At 39.7% G+C, this 25,811-nt stretch overlaps 1 protein-coding gene across 1 annotated transcript in view; it reads left to right on the forward strand.

Annotated features, from left to right (window-relative positions):
* Nucleotides 1–25,811, forward strand: part of LOC132403323 (ALK tyrosine kinase receptor-like) — an 891,331-nt gene that overhangs the window by 74,837 nt on the left and 790,683 nt on the right. The gene's annotated exons all lie outside the window — the stretch shown is intronic.

Consider the following 25,811-nt stretch of genomic DNA (forward strand, 5'->3'; position numbering starts at 1 on the left):
TTTCAGCCCTGTATTTTGAGCCCTCATTCGATCCTGCCATTAAAATGCATTATAAATAAATATTGAAAATCCATGAAGCTTCTCATTTGGAATAATGACTAAATCAATATGTAAAGTCTTCTCACAAGATGTATATGCACAATTTTAACAGAAGGGCTGAATTTGAGCTTCACTCTAAGAAGAGTCTGGAATTAGAGGTGCTTCCCAGATATTGAGCTTGTACCCAAATGTTTGGACTCTTGTTTGATTATATAATGGTGAGTTTCTTACATCAGTTTAATTTCAAAAACAAGCTTCCAGATTCAGATGAGTTGTACCTCTATAACTAATCATGGCAGATCTTTGACCCACCATTTTTTTCTTCTATAGTCCTAACCACTTGTAAACATTTTAAGCCTATTACCTACCTAAGGGTATTTTCTAAAATAGGCTTACTTTTACATTGTGCTTGTCAAAGTGAGGGATGTCTGCACCATGAATGCAACACTTCTTAAAGTACCATCTGTCAGTTTCAATCACTCAAACATTAAATATAGCATGGGTTTGATACAGTGTAGCACTCCCACTTTTCCCTTAATCTCAGCAGTAGCAGAGCATCTCTGTTAGATTAGTATTGTTTCTGTTCCTTACAATCTGAGTGATATTGGCAATCAAAGAAAGTTTTGCACATAGGGTCAGAAACAGGATTGACTCTGTAGGCTGTGAGAGCTGTTCATGATTGGCATCAAGCAGAGAATTCCATCTGTAGACGTGTGAGAGTATTGACCACTGTTTGCAGTCACTGTTCTGTATTTGGTTCCACTGAAGCAGAGGTGACTTGCCTGGTATCTCAGTCAGAGATGAATTTTTCACCTAGATTGTTTTGCCTGTTGCTTCCTTCCTCTCCTCCAGCAACTCTGCTGCATCTCCGCAATTTGATTTCCACAATGGACTGACTAGCTGACGAGATACAAGTCTTGTTTAATACTTAGAATGATGTATTGCACAATCTTTAGCAACCAATTCAATAAAGTGCTTTTTATTATTTCAGTCTTTGTTAAAACAATAATGAAGATGAAGTCATCAATTTTTTCCTGCATAACTTGTGAAAAAACAATTTTACAATTATAAAGTGCAATTATTGCTTGCAGTTGCTTACACATTGTTTTGAGTGGTTGTTTTTTAATGAAGGAATTAATCACTTTGCAATAAAAGTTCTTTGCTAAAATGCTTGCTTTATTTCTAATCTTTCCAAGATAAGGAAAAGATTATTGATCTCAGATGTTAACTCTGCCACACTCTCCATGGATGATGCCTGACCTCTTCAATATTTCCAATTTTCTCTTACTCTAATTTCCACATGGGCTATTTTCCGTTACCATGTATTGCTGTAGCTTTAGTAAAGACGTTGTCACTCTGTGTCATTGACAGAATCGTTTACAGTATAGGTGATTATGGTGATTATGGAAATTTAATGAAGCATAATGATGTCTTCATTTAGAAATGTAGTGACTTGAAATAAAAGAAACAAGAAGTGACACAAATAGATGATCAGAAACAAGTTAAAGCACAGAGGGCAGGGGGAGACATTGGAGGTTAGATAGTAGGAGTGCAACAGTTACCAAGGAGAGCTCATGTGTACAGTTGTATTGCCCCTGTGCTCGGATTCTGTGTATGCTCTACTACAGAAAGTTATTTAAAGTGAACATACCTGTAACATAACCCTCAGAAGTATTAGATCTTCTGCAGTATTTTTGACTGTAAGACCAGGATCAGAATTAAACCATTTGGCCCATCGAGTCTGCTCCACTGTTTCATCATTTTTCCTCTCTTAACACCAATCTTCTGCTGTCTCACCATATCCTTCCATGGCCTGACCAATCATGAATCTATCAACCTCTGCTGTAAGTATACATAAAAACTTGGCCTCCACTGCTGCCTGTGGCAAAGAATTCCATAGATTCACCACTCTCTAGCTTAAGCAATTCCTCCTCATCTCTGTTCTAAAAGGCCACCCCTCTATTCTGAGGCTGTGACCTCTGGTCTTAGATTCTCCCACCACAGGAAACATTCTCTCCACATCCACTCTTATCAAGGTCTTTCAGCACTTGATAGATTTCAATGAGGTCACCCCTCATTCTTCTGAATTCCAGTGAATACAGACCCAGAGACATCAGATGCTCTTCAAATGACAAGCCACTCAATCCTGGAATCATTTTCATGAACCTCCTTTGAATGTTCTCAAGTTTCAGCACATCCTTTCCAAGATATGAGGTCCAAACATACTCACACTACTCCAAATGAGTCATCTCCAGTGCTTTATAAAGTTCCAACTTTACATCCTTGCTTATATATTCTGGCCCTCTTAAAAATAAATTTTAGCATTGGATTTGCCTTCCACACCACAGACTCAACCTTCAAATTAACCTTTAGGGAAACCTACCAAGGACTCCCATAAGACCATAAGACATAGGAGCAGAATTAGTCCATCTGGTTCATGGAGTTTGCTCTGCCTTTTTATTCTATTTCCTCCTCAACCTCAGTTCCTGACCTTCTCCCGTAATCTTTGATACCATGTCCAATCAAGAACCTATCAATCTCTGCCTTAAATACACCCAATGATCTGGCCTCCACAGCTGTATGTGGCAACAAATTCCACAAATTCAATAAACTCCCAAGTCCCTTTGCACCTCAGTTTTTTGTGTTTTCTCTCCATTTAAAAAATTGTCAACCCTTTCATTTCTTCTACTGAAGTGCATGACGATACACTTCCTGCCACTGTATTCCATCTGCCATTCTTTGCCCCATTCTTCAGATCTGTACAAGCATCTCTAGTTCCTCAGAACTACCTGCCCTTTCATCTATCTTCATATTGTCTGCAAACTTTTCAACAAACCCATCAATTACATCATCCAAATCATTGATATATAACATTAAAAAATTGGTTCCAGCGCAGACCTCTGTGAAACACCACTAGTTACTGGCAGCCTGTCAGAAAAGGCTCCCTTTATGCCCACTCTGCCTCCTGCGAATCAGCTACTGCTTTATCCATGCTACTATCTTTCCTGTAATACCATGGGCTTGTAGCTTGTTAAGTACCTTCATGTGTGGCAGCTTGTAAAAAGGCCTCTCAAAATCCAAGTACACAACATCAACCAATTCTCCATTGCTATCCTGTTTATTACTTCTTCAAATCTTCTTCCAACAGATTTGTAAGGCAAGATTTTCCCTTGAGGAAACCACACTGATGATGGCCTATTTTATCAGGTGCCTCCAAGTACCCTGAGACCTCATCTTTAGCAGTTGACTCCAACATCTTCCCAGTCACTAAAGTCAGACCAGCCAGGTTATAGTTTCCTTTCTTCTGTCTCTCTCTCTCCCCACTTGAACAGTGGAGTCACATTTGCAAATTTCCAGTCTTGAAACATTTTAGAATCTAGTGATTCTTGATGGATCATTACTAATGCCTCCATAACCTCTTCTGCCACTGCTTTCAGAACCCTGGGGTGTACACCATCTGGTCCAGGTGACTTATCTACCTCCAGACCTTTCAATTTTCCAAGAACCTTCTCTCTAGTTATGGTAACTTCACACACATCATGCCCCCCCGACACCTGGAACTTCCACCATACTGCTAGCGTCTTCCAGCGAAGATTGATGCAAAATACTCATTCAGTGTATCTACTATTTAGCTGTCCACCGTTACTACCTCTCCAGCATCGTTTTCCAGTGCTCCAATATTCACACTTTATGTACAGTATTCCTAGAAAATTTGTGAACCCTGTAAAATTTTCTCTATTTCTGCATAAATATGACCTAAAATGTAACCAGATCTTCATTGAAGCCCTAAGACTAGTTAAAGAGAATAATATCTATTTTCTGCCACGTCCCTATGAAAATTTTCCCCATTTATTTTGACGAGAAACTAGATTCCTTATCAACAATTGTGGCACAAATCTGAAAACACCTTTCACGATATTTCAAAATGCTTCTTGATCAATGAAGTATAATCACAGTTGTAAAACAGGTAACATAGTAACATAAACGTGGTTCCACATTTAGGATTCATGCAAGCTCCAAGTTGAAGCCTAATGGTGGAGAATATGGCAAAGGTCCTTTATGTGCAAGAAGTATTTCTAGTAATTTCTTGCAATATTGCTAACAATTGTGATTTTAATGGTTTATTGATTTTGTACTGCTATTTTAATGTGTGTAAGTCACAAAGAGAAAATTTCTCTCCTTTTTTATGGTGTTCCATGCTAGAGAATGATTTGCTTTAAAATAGAGGCAAAATCAATATATCATTTTTAAATTTTGGTAATTTCACTTATATTAGAAAGGTAGAAATACTGAACTGCATCTTGTCTCAGGACTTTCAACTTTCACTTTATTAAAATAGATTTAACTTGCATTAAATGGACAGAAGCCTGTGTTTGGGATTTCAGTTAAGCTCACCTCACCCAAAATTGGTCAAACCGTTGAACAAAAGATTGAGGAGATTCTACCTTGTACAATGCAAGATTTAGTTGTAAATTTATTATCAAAGTACATATATGTCAACATTTTCTTGCAGGCATACTAAATTGAATTGAATTGAATTGACTTTATTTCTTACATCTTTCACATACATGAGGATAAAAATCTTTATGTTATGTCCCTGTCTAAATGTGGAATCATAATAATTTATAATAACATAATAAATAGTACAGTCAATGTAACATAGAAATACACTCAAATCAGTGTGAGTTAATTAGTCTGATGGCCTGGTTGAAGAAGTTGTCCTGGAGCCTGTTGGTCCTGGATTTTATGTTGCGGTACCGTTTCCCAGAAGGTAGCAGCTGGAATAGATTGTGGTTGGGGTGATTCAGGTCCCCAATGATTCTTTGGGCCCTTTTCTCACACCTGTCTTTGTAAAGGTCCTGAATCATGGAAAGTTCACATCTGCAGATGTGCTGGGCTGTCTGCACCACTCTCTACAGAATCCTGCGATTAAGGAAGGTACAGTTCCCATATTAGGCAGTGATGCAGCCAATCAGAGTGCTCTCAATTGAGCACCTATAGTAAGTTCTTATGATTTGGGAGCCCATACCAAACTTCCTCAACCGTCGGAGGTGAAAGAGGTGCTGCTGTGCCTTTTTCGCCACACAGCTGGTGTGTACAGACCATGTGAGGTCCTCAGTAATGTGAATCCATAACAGAATAATAACCAAAATAGAATCAATGAAAGACTGCATCAACATCAACTTGGGTGTTAAACCAATGTGCAAAACACAGCAAACTGTGCAAAAACAAAAAGAAAGAAATAACAATAATAAATAAATAAACATTTATTAAATAAGCATAATATTAAGAGCATGAAATGATGAGTTCTTCAAAGTGAGTCTATAAGGTGTGGTTGTACAAAGGTTCCATTATGCTCACTAAAGTCTCAAAATTAATTTTCTCTTAGGCAATAGAAGTCCTTTGGTGTTGGGAAATAAATATTATTGGCTGTTTGTAGAAGGACCAAGTGTCCATCTATTACTGCTGAATGTTAGAAGCTAAAGGTATTGTGCACAACATATTTAACTTGCGCATGATATCTTCATTTAGGGGAATGGACTCTGGCGATAACCAGATTAAATGCTGCAAGTAGATGATCAGTTATAGTAAGAAAAGGCACTGAATGGCAAAGATGAAGGAATTACTGGTGGTGGGTATTGTATTGAAGGAATACCAGGGTGAGGAGGGCGGTGAGAGGCATCTGTTGGTGGGAGGATGAATTGCATGCTCTGTGACCCTAAAGGTTTGTGTTGAGATTTCTGCTAGTGAGGATCAGAGAAATGGTCGTAATAATTTGCTGATGCTCCTTCAAAAGATGTCAAAGCAGTGCTCTCTTTAACAGTGAAGGTCTGCTCTGTTTAAATGGCATTCAGTTTCTGATGGATACACAGAAGTGAATGAATCTTTGGAAGTGATATCCATATATTTATTTTGAGCATTTATGGATTTTTTCAATTTATTGCAACCTGTGAACTTAATAAAAATATCAACACACACAACATGCTGGTGGAACACAGCAGGCCAGGCAGCATCTATAGGGAGAAGTGCTGTCAAAGTTTTGGGCCAAGATCCTTTGTCAGGACTAACCGAAAGGAAAGATAGTAAGAGATTTAAAAGTAGTGGGGCGAGAGGGAAATGCGAAATGATAGGAGAAGACCGGAGGGGGTGGGATGAAGCTAAGAGCTGGACAGGTGATTGGTGAAAGTGATACAGAGCTCGAGAAGGGAAAGGATCATGGGACGGGAGGCCTCAGGAGAAAGAAAGTGGGGGGGGGAGCACCAGAGGGAGATGGAGAACAGGCAAACAACTAAATATGTCAGGGATGGGGTAAGAAGGGGAGGAGGGGCATTAACGGAAGTTATAGAAGTCAATGTTCATGCCATCAGGTTGGAGGCTACCCAGCTGGTATATAAGGTGTTGTTCCTCCAACGTAAGTTTGGATTCATTTTGACAATAGAGGAGGCCATAGATAGACATATCAGAATGGGAATGGGACATGGAATTAAAATGTGTGGCCACTGGGAGATCCTGCTTTTTCTGGCGGACTGAGCGTAGGTGTTCAGCGAAACGGTCTCCCAGTCTGCGTCGGGTCTCACCAGTATATAAAAAGCCACACTGGGAGCACCGGACACAGTATACCACACCAGCCGACTCACAGGTGTCGCCTCACCTGGAAGGACTGTCTGGGGCCCTGAATGGTGGTGAGGGAGGAAGTGTAAGGGCAGGTGTAGCACTTGTTCCATTTACAAGGATAATTGCCAGGAGGGAGACCGGTGGGAAGGGATTGCTCTCAGGATGAGGCTTTTCCTTCCAGGACGAAGGAGGTTTCTTCCTTATTTAAACAAAGGGGCTTCCCTTTGTCCACCATCAACTCTGCTCTCAAACGCATCTCTCCCATTTCCTGCACATCTACCCTCACCCCATCTGCCCTCACCCCACTCGGGATAGGTTTCCCCTTGTCCTTACCTACCACCCCACCAGCCTCCAGGTCCAACGTATAATTCTCCAGAACTTCCACCACCTCCAACGGATCCCACTACCAAACACATTTGTCCCTCCCCCCTCTTTCTGCTTTTCGCAGGGATCGCTCCCTACGCGACTCCCTTGTCCACTCGTTCCCCCCATCCCTTCCCACCGATCTCCCTCCTGGCACTTATCCTTGTAAACGGAACAAGTGCTACATCTGCCCTTACACTTCCTCCCTCACCACCATTCAGGGCCCCAGACAGTCCTTCCAGGTGAGGTGACACTTCACCTGTGAGTCAGCTGGTGTGGTATACTGCGTCCGGTGCTCCCGGTGTGGCTTTTTATATACTGGTGAGACCTGACGCAGACTGGGAGACTGTTTCGCTGAACACCTACGCTCAGTCCGCCAGAAAAAACAGTACCTTCCAGTGGCCACACATTTTAATTCCACGTCCCATTCCCATTCTGATATGTCTATCCATGGCCTCCTCTATTGTCAAAATGAATCCAAACTCAGGTTGGAGGAACAACACCTTATATACCAGCTGGGTAGCCTCCAACCTGATAGCACAAACATTGACTTCTCTAACTTCCGTTATTGCCCCTCCTCCCCTTCTTACCCCATCCCTGACATATTTAGTTGTTTGCCTGTTCTCCATCTCCCTCTGGTGCTCCCCCCTCCCTTTCTTTCTCCTGAGGCCTCCCGTCCCATGATCCTTTCCCTTCTCGAGCTCTGTATCACTTTCGCCAATCACCTGTCCAGCTCTTAGCTTCATCCCACCCCCTCCGGTCTTCTCCTATCATTTTGCATTTTCCCCTCCCCTTTAAATCTCTTACTATCTTTCCTTTCAGTTAGTCCTGGTGAAGGGTCTCGGCCCGAAATGTCGAAAGCGCTTCTCCCTATAGATGCTGCCTGGCCTGCTGTGTTCCACCAGCATTTTGTGTGTGTTGCTGTTTGAATTTCCAGCATCTGCAGATTTCCTCGTGTTTGCTTAATAAAAATATATCAATTTCATAAGTAAGTTTTCTTATGTGGCACATACAAACTTTTTAACTACTGGTAGAATTTTCAAAGTAAAGAGCAGAATTTTTGAACATTTTGTTTTAATGTACAAAGAAACTAAGTTCCATATCCAGTTTAATTAGTAAATGACACTCTGCTGTAATTTTTAAAATTATTCTAAAATTGAGTGAGGCACACGGGGTGAACAAGAAACCGATTAAAGTCATTTATCTTATTGTGATGAATATGTTGTTCACTGTTCTAATAGATATATCAAAAATGTTTTCTCAACATTCTAAAATAAAATTTGGATCTAGAATGCTGTTTAATTGAGTTGGGTGCTGGATTTTATCCATATGCAAATACAAATATTTTTCTAGAGGCTTGACTGAACAGAAAACAAACCTTGAATTCTCAAACTATTTTTACAAAGTTTGGCATGGTAGATGCAGAGCTCATATTTCCGCAAGATGATGTTTAAAACCTAGGGTTAAAATCTCAAAATAATAGTTCAGCTATTTATGACTGAGACAAGAAGAGGTTTCAACACTTGAACGTTAGTGAATCTCTGGATTTCTCCATCTAAATTAGGCCATTGAGGCTTGAATGCCAAGTGTGTTCAAGGCAAAGGTTGATGAAATTTTGGAAACTAAGATGACCCCAAGTATGAATACAGAAAGGAGGCACCAAGGTGCTATCATTGAAAAGTGAGAAGGCAAATGGGTTACTTCTTTTTTAGGCAGTTCATACTGAGGTTGCCAATTACAACCAATTAACTGTGAAGTAGACTAATATAAATTAGTGGTTGAACCAAAGGGGATATTTTCACTTAACTTCATTTGCCCCATCTTGCAAAATGTCTTGCTCTACAGGTGTTGAAATGTATCTCACAGCCTATGTGCACTTACAATTTGTAGTATGTGACAAACTTCTGTGTGGGCTGATGTATTTTTCTGGTATACGGTTTGCCAGAAGCCATCTAAGAGTAGGAGTGTAATAGATCTGTGTTTTGGATCTGTGTTGCATTTCTTTTGTTTAATAAAGTATTTTATTCATACTAACTGAATGGGAGAAAGCTGCCAAGCTATGGTGTCAGAAATTCTGGCTAGTGAAACTGGAAAGATTGGTTTTCACACTCAATTCTGAATATTGAATGTAAGATGTGATAACTTCTAATTGATTTTAAACTTGGATTTGCCAATAGACAATGATTCATGTGCTATTTTTCATAACAAGGCAACAGGGAAGGAGGCAAGAGGTGTTCTCTGAGGATGGAAAGTTAAAGGTACAATGTTGATTTCAAAGTTAAAAGTTCAAATTACATTTATTATCAAAGTACATGTGTGTCACCATATACAGCTGAGTGATTCATTTTCTTGTGGGCATGCTCAATAAATCTTTAAAATAATAACCATAACAGAATCAATTAAAGAACATACAACTTAGGTGTTCAACCAGAATGCAGATGACAACAAACTGTGCAAGTTCAAAAAAAGAAAGAAATAATAAGAATAAATAAATAAATAAGCAAAAAATATCGAGAACATTAGAGCAGGAGTCCTTGAAAGTGAGTCCATTGATGTGGGAACAATTCAATGATGGGGCAAGTGAAGTTGTGTGAAAACATCCCCTTTAGCTCAAGAGCCTGATGGTTGAGGGGTAGTTACAGTTCCAAACCTGCTGGTGAGAGTCCTGAGGATCCTGTAACTTTTTCCTAATAGCAGCAATGCGAAGAGAGAATGTCCTGGGTGGAGAGGGCCCCTGATGATGGGTGTTGATTTCCTGTGACAGTGTTTCATGTAGATGTGCTTAGTGGTGGGGAGGGCATTACGTGTCAGGGACTGGGCTGTATCCGCAACTTTTTGTTGTATTTTCCTTTCAAGGGCATTGGTGTTTCCATACTAGGTTGTGATGTAGCAGTCAATATACTCTCACTACAGATCTACACAATTTTGTCAAAGTTTTAGATGTCATGTCAAATCTTTGCAAACTCCTCAGAAAGTTGAGGCCATGCCGTGCTTTCTTTGTAATTTCACTTACACGTTGGGGCCCAGGACAGGTTCTCCAAAATAATAACACAGAGGAGTTTAAAGTTGCTGACCCTCTCCACCTCTGATCCTCTCTTGAGGACTGGTTAATGGACCTCTGGTTTCCTTATACTGAAGTCAATAACCAGCTGCTTGGTCTTGCTGACATTGAGTGAGAGGTTGCTGTTGTGGCACCCCTCAGCCAGATTTTCATTGGAGTAGACCAGAAAGATATCACAACTGCTTTGGAAATATTACAGCGTAGCAGATGGTTTTGGAGAAAGTATACAGTTTGATTTGCCATTATACTCCAAGCTGTGCCTACTCATTTCCCCTGCTCACATTTCAGTTTCTTCACAACAGTCTCTGAAACGCACCTTGCCACATTCCAGTGCTTCCCCTCATTCTGTACACTCCCGATCTGGTAAAGGCATTTATATATGAATCCATAAGATACACACTGGTATACATAGATGCTTTCATTAAAATCATCACAGTGTACTACCTGAAGACCTAGATGAAACTAATGCTGTCTCGGTAAAGCCACTGGTTCATGAGTTCAGACTTAGATGATTTGCTAGATGTGAGCTATCAAGCATTTTCAAAGCACTGGATGCCAAGAAGAAGATCTGACACACACAAAAAAAATCATTAAGACAACTGCAGGTGCTGAAGACAGGCTCTTCAGTACAATAGTGATATTGTGAATTTGCCACTGCCAAGAACAGAGAGCTCTGAAGTAACATCTGCTCCTCGCTGACCACCAACACCAGTGCACCTCAAGGATGCAAGCATAGCCCACTGTTCCATTCTCTCTAAATCCATGTCTGTGGGGCTAGGCGGAGCTCAAATGGCATCCACTAATTTGCTGATGATACATCTATTTCAGATGCTGACAAGAAGGAGTGAGATAGACCAACTAGTTGAGTGGTGTCACAGCAACGACCTTGCACTCAGCATCAATAAGATCAAGGAATTGATTGTGAACTTTGGGAAGGGGCAATTGAAGGAACACACACAAGTCATCACCAAGGGATCAGAAGTGCAAAGACTGAGCACTTTCAAGTTCCTGGATGTCAGCATCTCTGAAGATCCATTCTGGGCCCAGCATATTGATACAATTATAAAGAAGGCACAACAGCAGCTATATTTCATTAGGAGTTTGAGGAGAATTGGTATGTCACAAATTTCTACAGATGGACCATGGAGAGCTTTCTGACTGGTTAGATCACCACTTGGTATGGAGGTGTCACTGCACAGGATTGGAAAGCACGCAGAAAGTTGTAACCTCATCCAGCTCTATCATGGGCACTAGCTTCTCCAGCATCAAGGACACCTTCAAAAGGAAATGCCTTAAAGAAGCAGCATCCATTATTAAGTACCCCCATCACCCAGGTCATGCCCTCTTCCCATTGTTGTCATCAGAAGGAGGTACAGGAGCCTGAAGACACACACTGTGTTTCAGAAACAGCTTCTTCCCCTCTGCCATCAGATTTCCGAATGGACAACGAAAGCATGAACACCAACTCAGTACTTTTCCTCTCTTTTTGCACTACTTACTTAATTTATTTTTATATATAGTTATTGAAATTTATAGTTATTTTATTATGTTTTGCATTGTACTGCTGCTGCAAAACATCAGAATTCACAACATATTAAACCTGATTCTGATATCAGAACAATAACCAGTCTCCCCTTGCAGAAGTCGGCGAGATCTTCCAAAATCATTGTGAATGAGTGGACGAGGTACACATTTCAAAGGAGCTGTTGCTGTCTCAGAAAGAATTGAAGAGGTTTTCTTGACAGGACAGATGTGGAGATACTGGAGTGTGCACCACTGACCCTGCAGAGTGAGAATCAGACAGGTTCATCACAGGCCAAGGGAGCAGACAGCCATTTAGGGCCAGAAATGCATGACATTTTGCAGTTTGTTGATGCAATTAGTTGCAGGAATTTGGGTGAAACTAAAGCACATGGAGTCTAAACAGTAACTTTATATGTTTTTTTCCTTTATTATTTAAAGAGGTATGTAACATGCAGCATTAGTTGCTACCACTTTTATAATACTACCATGCATAAATCTGCTCTCTGACATATTGGTCCAGTGTAAACCTTATTGGAAGCTGCCTCCCAGCATGGGAATAAGCACACAGAAAAAATGCTGCTTTGGCTGTCTGTAATTTCTTTAGCTTGATGAAATACTTTGTTAGTTTAATTACATGCTGTCTACCATCATCGTAGTGAATCAATGAGAGGTACGTATTGAGATACAAACATACTAGAACACCCTCCCCAAAATATGACCGCAATACAAGTTGAACAAAGAGCACACAAGAAAAATGAGAGTGGATTTAATGCTGGACCATGTGTTTTCTGACTGCTGAACCATTAAACATCTCTAAAGCATCACTTCAAAAAGCATGCATCAAATTGTTGAATCTTGCTAAATGCTTGGATTGATATTAATGGAAAGAGGGAGAGGGTAGGCTATTACTCTGGAAGAAGCAATACTGTGGTTAGAAGTCCGGAATAGCTGACTGCCAGAGTGAGCCCTCCTTATTCACAGTAAGAAATTCTTTTACTTGGTGTACAAGTAAGAAACCATACCAGGGCTGTCTCACTTTATTTTGTTCATAATTTGGGGTCAGGATGTGTTCAACTCAAGATTAGGAATAATGGCTTCTTTTTCACACTGACATTCAGAAGCTAATGAAGAACTGCCCTGATCTTTACAGATGATGTGCTTTCTAACTGCTATAGTGGCTGACGGTTCAACATACTTCTGGCCTGTATGCATCTTGAGATTCCCTGCGCTTCTGCATTATAAGTTACATCTTCTGCTGAATGATAGGAGCTATTTCTCTATAAGGAATTTTGTTCTATTGACAGCCATGTCAGTCAACAGCATTACCTGCTTCACATTGGTTCTTAAAAGGAATCCCAGGAAGTCCTCCAGAGCTTAAGATCACTCCTCTCGAAAGCCTATCCTTTACCTTACATATTGATCTTTTACTGGTATTGTCATTACTGCGGAATAGGAGTTCCTTTTCGTGAAGGAATCTGGCCACGTATTTAGCTGAAGGCAGTTATGGTTGGCTTCATTTTTTTTTAGTTTAAAAGAAAAATGGTTGATTGGTTTATTATTAACATGTGTACTGAGATACAGTGATAAATTTTCCTTTGCATTTCATCCATATAGATCATTACACCCATGCAAATAAATGTATTCATTAATAGGTTTTGGACATTGCTGTATGACTATCATCATTTGCCTCTGAATGGAAGACGTATTTAAACATCAACTACAGTGAAGGGTCAGAGTCACATATGGGACAAGGATGACAGTTTTCTTGAAGGACATTTGTGATTTAGAAAGATTTTTACGATTCAGTAGTTTCCTGGCTACCATTCCTAGGATTCTTGTTTTAATTTCTAGACCTCTATTTGAATTTAAATTCATGTTTCTGGTTCATCAGTCCTGACTGCTAGATATTAGTTCAGGTATTTAACCACTATACTCATGTGCCCAGCCTAAGGAAACAGTGTAACATTAGAGAATTACTGTCACTGTAAGACAGTATATTAGCGTAGGTTGCCACCACCAGGAGACAGATTTTGCACAAAAATAGACACTTTGCGCTAAGTTGGAGTGTGTTTATTTTTGTTCCAATGTGATCTTCCTTGTAAAAATTGTTTAATCGGTATGTCACCAAAAATATTCAGAAATTCTACAGATGTAGTGTGGAAAACGTTCTAACAGGTTGAATCACAGTCTGGTATGGAGGGTCCACAGCACAGGATCAGAAAAAGTTGTAAACTTAGCCAGCTCCATCATGGGCATTAGCCAGTCTAGCATCTGGGACACCTTAAACAAAAACTCAATGGTTCAAGAAGGTAGCATCCATTATTAAGGACCCCCATCCCCCAGGTTATGCCCTCTTCTCATTGCTACCATCAAGCTGGAGGTACTGGGGCCTAAAACACTGGCTGAACATTTCAGGACCATTTCAGCTTCTTCCTCTCTGTCATCAGATTACTGAATGGACAATGAACCCATGAAGACTACCTCAGTATTTTTTACCTCTCTTTTTTACACAACTTATTTAATTTATATTTGTTACGTATATACTTATACTTTCTATTATTATTATTATGTATTGCAATGTACTGCTGCTGCAAAATAACTGCCAGTGATATTAAACATGATTCAAACTCTGATAATCTGTATTTTTTCTTGTGAATACTGCTTGTGCCTGTGGTGCTGTTGTGAGTAAGTTTTCCATTGCATCTCTGCATCCATGTACTTGTCCATATGACAATAAACATGACTTTGACATTGATTGAGAGGTAACACTAGCAAAGAAATTTTGGATGTGGATTAAAGGCAAGTGGCCAGGCATTTCTGCATCTTACCTGGGGAAGCTGAGTATCAAATCGAGGAGTTCCTTTCAGTGGAGAAGAATGACTGTAGGAGGCCTAGATAGGTATTAGTTAATTTATATTTTAATTGAGTTTATTTAACTATCTCTCATAGTTTGACTGTGTTAGTATTTTGTATCTGTAGTTGCTTCAGTGGTGCTTTAATATTAAAAAATGTCAATAACAAGTATAATCAGTTTGTTTTGCAAAATGTTTTTCTGGTGCTGTATGAGTAGACTTTGTTCTGGTCTTTTCATGTAATGGCATTATATAAGACCATAAGATATAAGAGCGGAATTAGGCCATTTGGCCCATTGAGTCTGGCCCACCATTTCATTGTGGCTGATCCAATTTTCTTCCCAGCCCCAATCTCCTGCTTTCTCTCTGTATCCCTTTATACCCTGGCCAATCGCGAATTTATCAACCTCCGCCTTAAATATCAAGTCAAGTCAAGTCAAGTCACTTTTTATTGTTATTTTGACCATGCCTGTTGGTACAGTACACAATAAAAACAAGACAACGTTTTTCGGAACCATGGTGCTGCATGAAACAATACAAAAACTACACTGAACTACATAAAATTACACAAAAAAACTATACTAGACTACATTAAAACCACACTAGACTACAGATAAAAATATACATAAAGACTTGGCCTCCACAGCTGCTTGTTGCAAATAATTCCCCAGATTCACCACTCTCAGCTAAAAGAATTTCTCCTCAACTCCGTTCAAAAAGGACACCCCTCTATTCTGAGTCTGTGTCCTCTGGGTTTAGACTCCCCCACCACAGAGGACTTTCTCTCCTCTATCAATATGGGATAGAGCAGAGGCTTTTCCATTAAGGACTGTCCTGACTATCAATGATGCAGTGTCAGAACTGCAAAAGGAATTTACCAAGCCTTTTTTTTTGCTTAAAATTAATTGCATCAGTATCATAGAGCATAGAAATGAGCCCTGTGGCCCACTGTGTTCATGCCAATCTCTTTGCCATCTACACTCATCCCATTTGATTGCATTAAAACCATACCATTTTGTGCATTGTCTGCTTTAAGTGTCTATCTAAACGCTTCTAAAATGTGGATTTACAACTGAAACCGGCACCTGCACTGGCAGTGTGTTGCCGATATCAACTACATTTTATCATCATATGCATTTTGTCGGTGTGTTTAAAGATGATTTTGTACATGATTTATTTTGTATTTAATCTTTTGCTGGAGGTTTGTTTCCATTTGGATCGGCATTTAGTTTCAGTCTGATAGATTGTTTAGCTATTCTGTTTACCATTTTATTACAGTGACCGGTTTGAGATGCGGAACGGAGCAATGCATGTGCCGATTTTCAGGGTTAATGCAAGTAGCAGCTTGATTCATTGCCCACTCAGGGCAAGTTGAATTTATGTAAATATGGCTGTCAAGTGAAGTGGAGTGAAGTGAACTAGCTACAGCCAATGAACCTGAGCAGTCATGCTCAGCAAGCCATTAATACCAAATGCCAAAAGTCAAAATTGCTGATAGCAGCCAATCCAGTTCTGGAATCAACCCAACTGCCTTTCTGCTTGTAACACAGAACATATTTGGGTTATAATTTATTTCATGCCTGGGATAAAAATGACAGCCATTTCTCACAAAGCTATGGAAGTTGCTATTCATACTTGATATAAAGTATGTAATATTATAGTATATAAGGTTTCTGTACTATAAATACTTCCTACAGAGAGCAGAATGACAGGACTTTAAGAACAAGTTAATTTAATTTGTTAATAATGTTATCACAACATTCAGAAGTATTAACATAAAACATAGATTTTAGGATCCATTCCTGAAGATCTGTCCTATGGAAACATTGAACAGCTGTTGTCTTATTTCTCCATGTTCTGAGTCTTCTCAATATATTAACAGTGGTATCATGAGATGAGACGGGGGGACTTCTAAATCTTCAAACAGCTGAAAAATGTAAAGAAAAAGTTTGTTGTCCAATGTTCATCCTTTATTGACCTTTTACATACCAACTTCCCTTTCAGTTAAAGTTTGCCTCTATTAATGATGATAACATCAATGAGTTTCAATTTTCTTTCTAAACTCTCTGAACATTACTCTGTATGTTTCTTGGTCTTTTAATCTTGCTGTGTTGAAATCGAGAGCATTATTATATCATCCCCTGTTTTCTCATTTGCAAAGTTCTGAAACACCTTCTCTGTCTCAGCTGTAATTATTTGGGATGTTTTTTCTGGATTCAAGATCTCCACAATTGCTAAAGTTAATCAAACGACTCAAGTTCATTTACTTATCGCATGTTCATCAAAACATCCAGTGTGATGCATCATTTGCATTAACAACCAGTAGACCCAGGAATAATCCAGACAATGCAAGTAAAATTCTTGCATCAAATGTGACCCTGCCAAGATTAGATTTTGTTTGTAGCCCAACACACTTGACACAGATAAAGTAAGCACCATTCATGAGTAATGTGGAACTGAGGAATGCTTTAATCAAGTCACTGTATACCAGTAGCTGCTGAAGTGCCTAGCTGGTAGTGTTTAATGTATCATACATAAAGCAAAACACCCTGCATTTTGGTGGGGGGGGTGGAGGGGTGGCTTTACAGAATCCTTAACTAAAACTTGAATAACTAGTACATGGAGAAATAGTTGAAAATAATGCAAATATGTACATTCACATTTACAACTGGATTCTCAATGCTATGGAACTTAGAACAGCTATGCTGTGAGGAAATCTAACCCTTTAAATTGGACTTCGAAAGTAACATAGGTATTAATGGTAAAGAAGCAAAGTTGAATTGGATCTGGAAGAGATGTGGTGTCTGGATTTTGAGCTCTCACTGACCAGGTACATGGATTCATTAGGCTCTGGAGAGTAGATGCCATGAGGACAACACAGCTTTCAGATTCAGAACTATTTATCAATAAAATGTGTTGTTTCCATTATCAGCAAAAACATCTAAAGATGTTATCATCCATATGCAAAAAAAGGAAATGAGTAATCATAGCAACCCTTACGGAGTGGAATGGTGCTAACCTCCTGCTGACAAAGTCATTTATTTATTCTCTCAGGGCAAGGACCCAAATTTTCCCCTCAGTAGCCCAAAGTGTGATCGACAGAACTTCCTCCTATCTGATCAACACCAATAGCCAAGACAGTCCACTTTACTTGATACCACTATAAAATAGAACAAAGAGCAGTAAGTAATCATGTGAAATGAAAAATCGCATTAAAAGTCGGAGCAAGAGTAGGCCATTCGGCCTTTTGAGCCAGTTGTACCGTTCTATATGATCACAGTTGAGTATCCATATTCAGTAAACCCGTTCCTCTTTACTCACTATTGCTATTCATCCCACATCTAACTCCTTCCTGAATATACTTAACAATTTGGCCTCAGTTGTTTTCTGTGGTACAGAGCCCCACAAGCTCATTGGGTACAGAAATTTCTCCTCCTCTCAGTTCTAAGTCCTCACACCCCTCATGTTACCCATGTGGATGAACCCTATATCACTATCACTCTACTGCTCTGTAGTTACTCTTTCCTCTTTTGCAGATCCATCTATTGTGTCGTGAACTTGGCACTTGTTGTCCCCTCATATACAAATATTTATTTGTTTTGTTAGCTTATTTATTGAGATACAGCACAGAATAGGAGCTGCGTCACTCACGACCCCCGATAGAACCTGAGCCTAATCACCAAACAAATCACAAAGACTAATTAACCTACAAACCGGTACGTCTTTGGATTGTGGGAGGAAACCGGAGCACCCAGAGGAAATCTACGCAGTTACGGGGGAGAATGTACAAAATCCATACAGGCAGCGGTGAGAGCTGAATCGGGGTCACTGGTACTGTAAAGTGTTGTGCTAACGTCTACGCTACCATGCCAAGAGGATGGGCCACAGGGCATTCCTACACTACATACAGTATTCTCTGCATTGGAGTCACCCCTTCTTGTCCGTTCAATGTTTACCTGACTACCTCACAAACCGTGTATGTATCTCAGTATCACGGATGCTCCACAATGAATCCATCAGCAGCACAAGCTCCATGAAAACACATGCTAATTACCCAGATGATGATTGACCTACGTTACCTTTCCAGTGTTACCTTTATCTTTAATTCCAAATTTCCAATTCTTTTTTTAAAAATTCTATTATCTTGCATATCTTACAGATTAATATTATAGTATACCTAAAGGCTAATTGCATATTAATTTCTGCAAATAAACCTATAAAAATTCCAACATGACATCAAATGATCAACCTCAGTACCCAAGTGGATTAATTCTGTATTCGTTTTGATTTATTTCCACACAGTAATTTTGGATTGCACAATATTAAATTATTTCAAATAGTAATTGCATTATTATTTTAAATAGTACAATACAGTTACTGAGCTCCTTTCTGAACCCATAGGAAAAATATGAATATGTAATACATCACAAGACCACCTTCACCACAGGCAAGAGCCATAAGGCTGGAGTGATTATCTTCTCAATTAGCCTCTTCTAAGAAAAAATCTGGTGAAGTCACAGTATGAACTAATGAAAATACAATTTCAAAAACTAATTTGATACATTGATTTAAAAAGGTTGAAAATAATATCTTAATATATTTTTGAGAGCTCACAATGGAAATGGTGAATCTATGAATTTTAGAGTTGTAGAGCAATGTGGCACAGATATAGATCCTTACTTCCAAACCAGTTCATATCAACTATGGTTTCCACACAAATAGTTTAATCTTCCTGCATTCGGCTCATATCGCCCTAAGCCCTGCCCCTCCATCTACCTTTCCAAGTGCTTCTAAACTGATGGTATTTGTACCTTAAAGTGCCCCATTCACTTAGTACATGTGTCAACTCCACACACCCACTACCCTCTGCTTGAATAAGTTGCTCCTTGGGTCACTTTTAAATTTTTCTCCCCAAACTCTAAAGCTACGGCCCCCTAATTGTGCCCTCCCCTAACTTAGTGAAAAGGCTGTTACCATTACTGTCCCACCTAAGCTGCACTATTGTGTGTCTGCACAGTAACTGAAATGTTCCCGTGCGCATACCCTTTGCTGCCACACAGCGGGAATTGTGTTTTATATAATGTTAATACAAAGTTTTCAGGCTGTGCAGTTTTCAGGCTGTGTTAAAACTTCCTGCTCAGCGACCTGGCTGGTCCACGCAGCTATAAAATAAAAATTAGAGAGAACGTTGGTTGCTATCCACCTTATCTTTGCCTCTCATTATTTTAAACACTGGTTTTGCCCCATGTTCTCCCACGTTCAAATGAATGAACTCTCAGTGTGAGTACCTCTCCCTAGAACTGAGGCCTTCTGGTCCCAGGAAAATCATTCTAAGCCTTTACTGCATTCTTTCTAGTTTAACCACATTCTTTCTATATAAGACTAATTAAAACTGTACACAGTAATCCAGGTATAGTCTCAGCAGTCACTTTTTCAACTGCAGTAAAATGTCCCAACTCTGATACCCAATGTGCACTAGGCCAGTGTACTAACTGCCTTTATCACTGGCCTGCAATCTATGAAAAACTTCTTCACTATCAACAACACCACCTTGTTTTGTCAGGTCAGCCCACTGTGAGGGATCTTGTTGAATGCCTTGCTAACGGTCCCAATGGACAATATCCACAGTCTGATCTATTCCAAATTTCAGTGGCCCCACCTACACTGATAGCTTAGGACATCCATGAACCTGGAGAGAGCAGCATCATAATGGCTGTCAGATCTGCTCTGACTTTGCCCAACATCTCATGCTGAACCAGCCCACGTTGTTCTGGAGGAGGCCCTCAAGTGAAGCTGGGGTCCCAGCAGAAGATTGCGCTAGAGGTCATGCAGGAAGTGGTCTTGTAACTACTGGGTGATTTTGTGGCAATGCAAATTCTTTAGTTGAAATATAGTCAGCAAAATAAAATACTTCCTTCTTCTCTGCAGCATGAACAAATGTCTTCCCTGAAGAGGATGGAACTTAGGTAGTGAAACGTATTTCACATTTGTTTGTGTGCAAATAAACAAATTCTGATATAAATTTGAAGTGTGTAAGATCAAGATTATTTATCACATGTACGTTGAAACGTAGTGTAATCCGTCATTTGCGTTAATAATCAACATGCCTGAGGATACGCTGTGGGCAGACTGCAAGTGTCGCCACACATCCCAGTGCAATGTTAGGTGCCCACAATGCTTGGCAGAACAGCATAGAACACAACAAGAGCAAATTGAGCCCCGTTTCTCCTCCCACCTATGCACAGTCCTTTAACCCCCCCGCCCCCCGAAGACAGGCCTCCAGCCTCCAGTAATCTCAAATGCCAGAAGGAAGGTTTGGTTAGTTAAACTTGGAGGTCACTAAATCCAAATCACACTCATCAGGATTAAAATAGGGAAGTGCATTCACCAATCAGACTGAGCATCACATTCCTATCAAGGATACGCAAATTCATAAAAATTATTCCTCTTCACTTCTACATTTAGTCATACACTGTATTTCTATTTTAACACTTGCTTAATCAGATGAGTCTTGCAAGCTGCTGTCTATTTTTTTTTAAATTTTACTGAGAAGAAACCCATGCTCTTCTATCAACAATGTTTGGAACTCCTTAACCTTATCACAGTACATTCTCTCCAACCCTGACTTTTTTTGTTGTGGACTGTTCCTGCCTATTCCCCCATTACTATTCCATATTGTTGCTTACATGGAACTATTGGAACATGATTCCATTTCCCAAATACAACATTTTTATTATAATCACACCATTTTATACAATATATACACTGCAGAAGACATTCATGTTAACAAATGGAATGCAATATTCTGTATTGCATTGATCCCCAATTTAGTTCCTTATTCCCTCACTCTGTTATTGAACAGATGAAGACATCATATAAAGCAAAACTAAAATGCATTATAAGAAAAACAGACAGGGAATCCTATTTATGGTCACACCTCAGTTTAAGAATCATTATTGAGGCACCTTAAAGAGAAAGCACATTTTAAATTGCGCTATCATTCTAAATTAAATTGAGTTACAGGTACCTTTACTGCTTGCCTTGCTAGTTATTGGATATTCTGTCAGAACTGTAGGCTGTAGATAACCCGCTGATGGTATTTTGTACAATCTCCCCAGTTCTTCCACTCCATATAATCTAATATTAACCATATATTATGTTGTCATAATGTTGATATTTCAAGATTAGATTTAATATAGTTTGTACAAACTAAAGTAGCACCTCCTAAACTCACAAGAATAAGCCAATGTATGGGGAAGCCACTTTCCGTGGGATTTCATTCACTAAATAGCCACAGTGTTTAAGTAGGTGGTTTACCAATGCCTCCTCAAAACCTCTTAAAATGGGCAATAAATATGGACCTTACCTGTCATGCTCATGTTATGCGAATGAAAAGAAATACGGAATTGATAATGGATCTCTCTGTTTGCTAATACAAAGTAAAGAATATTAGCCCATGTGACTCAATCAGGTTAATTGATCTAAAACTGAGACCAAGCTCAGGTCCTAATTAATTTGTGTATGATCAAGGAATTAATAAATCCTAGAAAGTACCTGAGTGCCTGTTGATCAGTATTCTGTTCATTGAAGTCTTCTATTATGTCTTTAATTATGGCAAATTGATGATTTGACTTCAGAGGCTTTTGTACCGGCAAAGCACTGGGGACTCCGCACATGTTTTCAGGTCTGACAGGAAATCAATACCCCATGGATAAACTAAGATTTGCATTCTCCAGGGGCAACATCACATCTGCTTAAGCTTACCAGGAGTCAAAACGGCATGCTTCTTTTTTTCCAGTCTACTCACTCACCTCATACTGTGCGAAGCAAAACCTTGAAACTGCATCTGGAACGTCAGCTTCATTGATTGTCGTCATGTTGCCTAAAAACATGGGGGTGGACCAAGGTTTTGTTGTGCAGGAATAAATTAACCAATAAATAGAAGTACCTGGCAAATAATGCAGGGATGCATGTTGGTCTGATGCCGGACATTTCCCTGGGCATACTAAAAATTACAGCAGCAATAATGTCAATGGAAAAATTGCAGCACGCTGTGCTGTCCATGGTATTGTAGTTTCTCTGAGACAGCGGACTGAAAATCATCGGTAGTAACATTCCTGATTTTCAGTTTGTGCTGGCAGGGGCCAGAGAAGCTGTTGGCAGTGACTACTGGAGAAAATTATTCCTGCTAAGCCATTCGTGGCAGGTAGCAGTGCTCACAGGGAGCCTCCACCAGCTTAACAAAAGTGCCTGCTTGACATTCATGCAGAGCAGAAGCATTGGTGGAAAGCTCAGGCACGTAGCATTCACACCATGTTACAAGGTAAAAAGGAAAGGCTCTGTGCAAAGCTGGACTTTCTGGGGTCTTTCCATTGCTAGCTTGAATCTTTCAAAATACAGAAGGATTTTCTGAAATTCTGCATGTTATATCATAACCAGATCACCTGCTAGCCAGCAGAAACCAAGTAAGTGCCTAATAGTTATCCACTTATGCTAATCAGCTAACATTCTGTCGAGGTCATGGTCGAGTAATGGATAACCCCTATCAAAATGTTGGCTGTGATGCCAATATAATGAATGCTTAAGAGTACACTTCACTCCAGTTTTGGAAGCAGGAGCACTTGCTAATGTTTTATTTGCTGGGATTCATGCATGGAATTTCAGCAACCAGTTTTTCACTGCTGTAGCATATGCTGAATTCACCTTGTTAACACTCCTGCACTTGAGAGCAAATTGAAGCTGGGCCTCCACTGTGTGTGAATCTTTGCAGAACAGAGCAAGTAAGCAGTTCAGCTCATAGAGTTCATAGACTTTTGAAAGATCTCCTAATAAGCCAGTGTTTTGGCAAGATACACATTTTAATCAATAAATAGTTGTTGATCTGTTTTCTTATATAGAAACATCGAATAAATTCCTTCCATTCGTGTACCAATACAACAGTTAAACGGTTTATTTTGGTTGTCACAACCATCATACAAAATAATTACTGGAGACTGTGCATTGAATGGAGTTAGATCAGGAACTGGAGAAAATCTGCAGTTGCTGGAAATCTGAGCAACACACACAAAATGCTGGAGGAACTCAGCAGACCGGACAGCATCTATAGAAAAACGTACAGTCGACATTTCAGGCTGAGTCCTGCTGGAAGGTCTTGGCCCAAAACATCGACAGTACTTTTTTCCATAGATGCTGCCTGGATTGCTGAGTCCTTCCAGCATTTTGTGGAAGTTAGGTCAGGCCTTGTTGGGCTGGTTTGTCCTGAGAGACATTTCTTGAAGTAGACTGGGGTCTGAGGAGTAGCTAGGCCAGAAGGAGTACATTGCTGAGCCCACTCACGGTATCCCAATTTGATGCTGACATTTTAACTATTTTTATATGTTTCCACTTGTCATAAGCTGGACCCTGTCTCACCATACTTCCTCTCCTCTTTTTGCTGTCAAGCTTTACTCTCTATCCTTAGTCAAGATTTCAACTGGAAATGCCCATGATTTCTCTACACCACGGAAGCTGCTCAGCCACGGAATTCCTCCAGCAGTACGTTTGTTCTTCCCTGACATTAACTTGGAGGATGCCAAATGCAAATTGCACTCGGGCCCTCTTCTCTGTCTGTCAGTGCTCTGCTGCAATGGCTCAATGAAGAGTCACTGCACTTGTTCTTTGCAGGACAAAGTAGTAGAACATTGAACCGTGCGACACACTGTAGGCCATTCAGCCCATGATGTTGTATTGACCTTTTACCTACTCTGAAAGCAATCTGACCCTTCCCTCCCACGTAGACCTCCATTTCTTTTGCTATGAAAATGACTGAGGGACTTCCGCAGGCCGGGTATTCCAGGAATTCGATTATTGTGGGAGATGGACTTGTCACTGAGAGCTGAGAAAAGTCACAGGAGAGTAGAGAAATCATGACCAACTCTGCGGAAGCTGTGTGAGCGATTGCAGTACAGAGTAAAATCCAGAAAAGTCATTTTTGTTATGAGACTGTGAGTTAATTGGGAGAAACTGATGTATACAGAAGGCTTGATTTTAACTTTAATGATTAAATAAGAATAGAAAGTCAGGCAATTAAAATGGTAGTTGGGCAATGCCTGTCAATGTTATACATATGCTCCACAGGCAGAAGGATCTCATCAATATTTCAATGATGATTCATCTGATGCAATTTACAATGTTAATGGGACTATTATTACAATTCATACTGAGTACCAATGGTAGCTGGTGAAAATCAAAAGTTTGTCAGAAGGAAGCCCGGAATATCAGTAATTTGATGGTGTTTTTGAATGTTCGTCTGTTCTTCTACCCTTCACTGTATTATTTTAATCTGGAGCCATATTTTAGCTAACAGCCACAAGGCTTTTCTGTTTTACTGCCCACTTTCTTCTCATTCCTTCAGTAGTAACCCAGTGACCTTATCCTTTCCATGAGGGGATATCCTTCTGGAATGTCTTCCAGGAACTATATGTACTATCTATATTGCAGAGAGCAGGCATTCAATCCTGGAATCTAACTTTTTTTTTTGATCAGTGCTACTTGTGACTACTGCACAACTATACAATGGATACGCTGCCCAAGTCAACATACTATTCTCCAGATAAATTTACATCTTAAGGATGCTGATGAAAACAAGAGATTGTGCTACTTCCTGAAGTTAATGACCAGCTGTTTTGTTTTGCCAACATTGGGGGAAAAGATAGTTCTCATGACACCATATCACTAGGCTCTCTATCTCTTCCAGTACTCTGACCAATCATTATCTGAGATCTGATCCACTATGAACACGTCATATGCAAATTTATACAGTAGTTGGAGTTAGAGCAGAATCTGACCAATCACTCATCAGTGTATAGGGAGCTGAGATCTCAACATTGTGAGGATAATTGTGGCTGCCTATCCTTACTCTTTGCAGTCTACTAGTCAGGAAGTCAAAGATCTAGTTACAAAGTGAGATGTTGAGTCCCAGGTCTAGGCTTTTGGAGATTAATTTGTTTGTAGTATCATACTGAAGGTGGAGATGTAGCCAGTAAGGAATAGTCTACTGTAGGTGTCTTTACTGTCTGGATGTTCCAGAGATGACTGTAAGTCCAAGAAGATGATGTGTGTCATAGATTTGTTTCAGCAATAGGCATATTGTAGTAGGTCAATGTTGTCTGGGAGGCTGGAGATAATGTGTGTCATGACCAGCCTTTCAAAGCACTTCTTGATGGTGGATGTTAGAGCCACTGGGCAGTAGTCATTAAGGCACATTGCCTTAATTTTCTGAGATTTCTTTTCTTATTTTTCATAAAGATGGACTTTCACACAGGAAATGAAGGTTCAAACTCTAATATTTAAAAAATGTGTTTATATTGAGCTGATAG

Source organism: Hypanus sabinus, chromosome 12, assembly GCF_030144855.1.
Source record: "Hypanus sabinus isolate sHypSab1 chromosome 12, sHypSab1.hap1, whole genome shotgun sequence".
Classification (NCBI taxonomy): domain Eukaryota; kingdom Metazoa; phylum Chordata; class Chondrichthyes; order Myliobatiformes; family Dasyatidae; genus Hypanus; species Hypanus sabinus.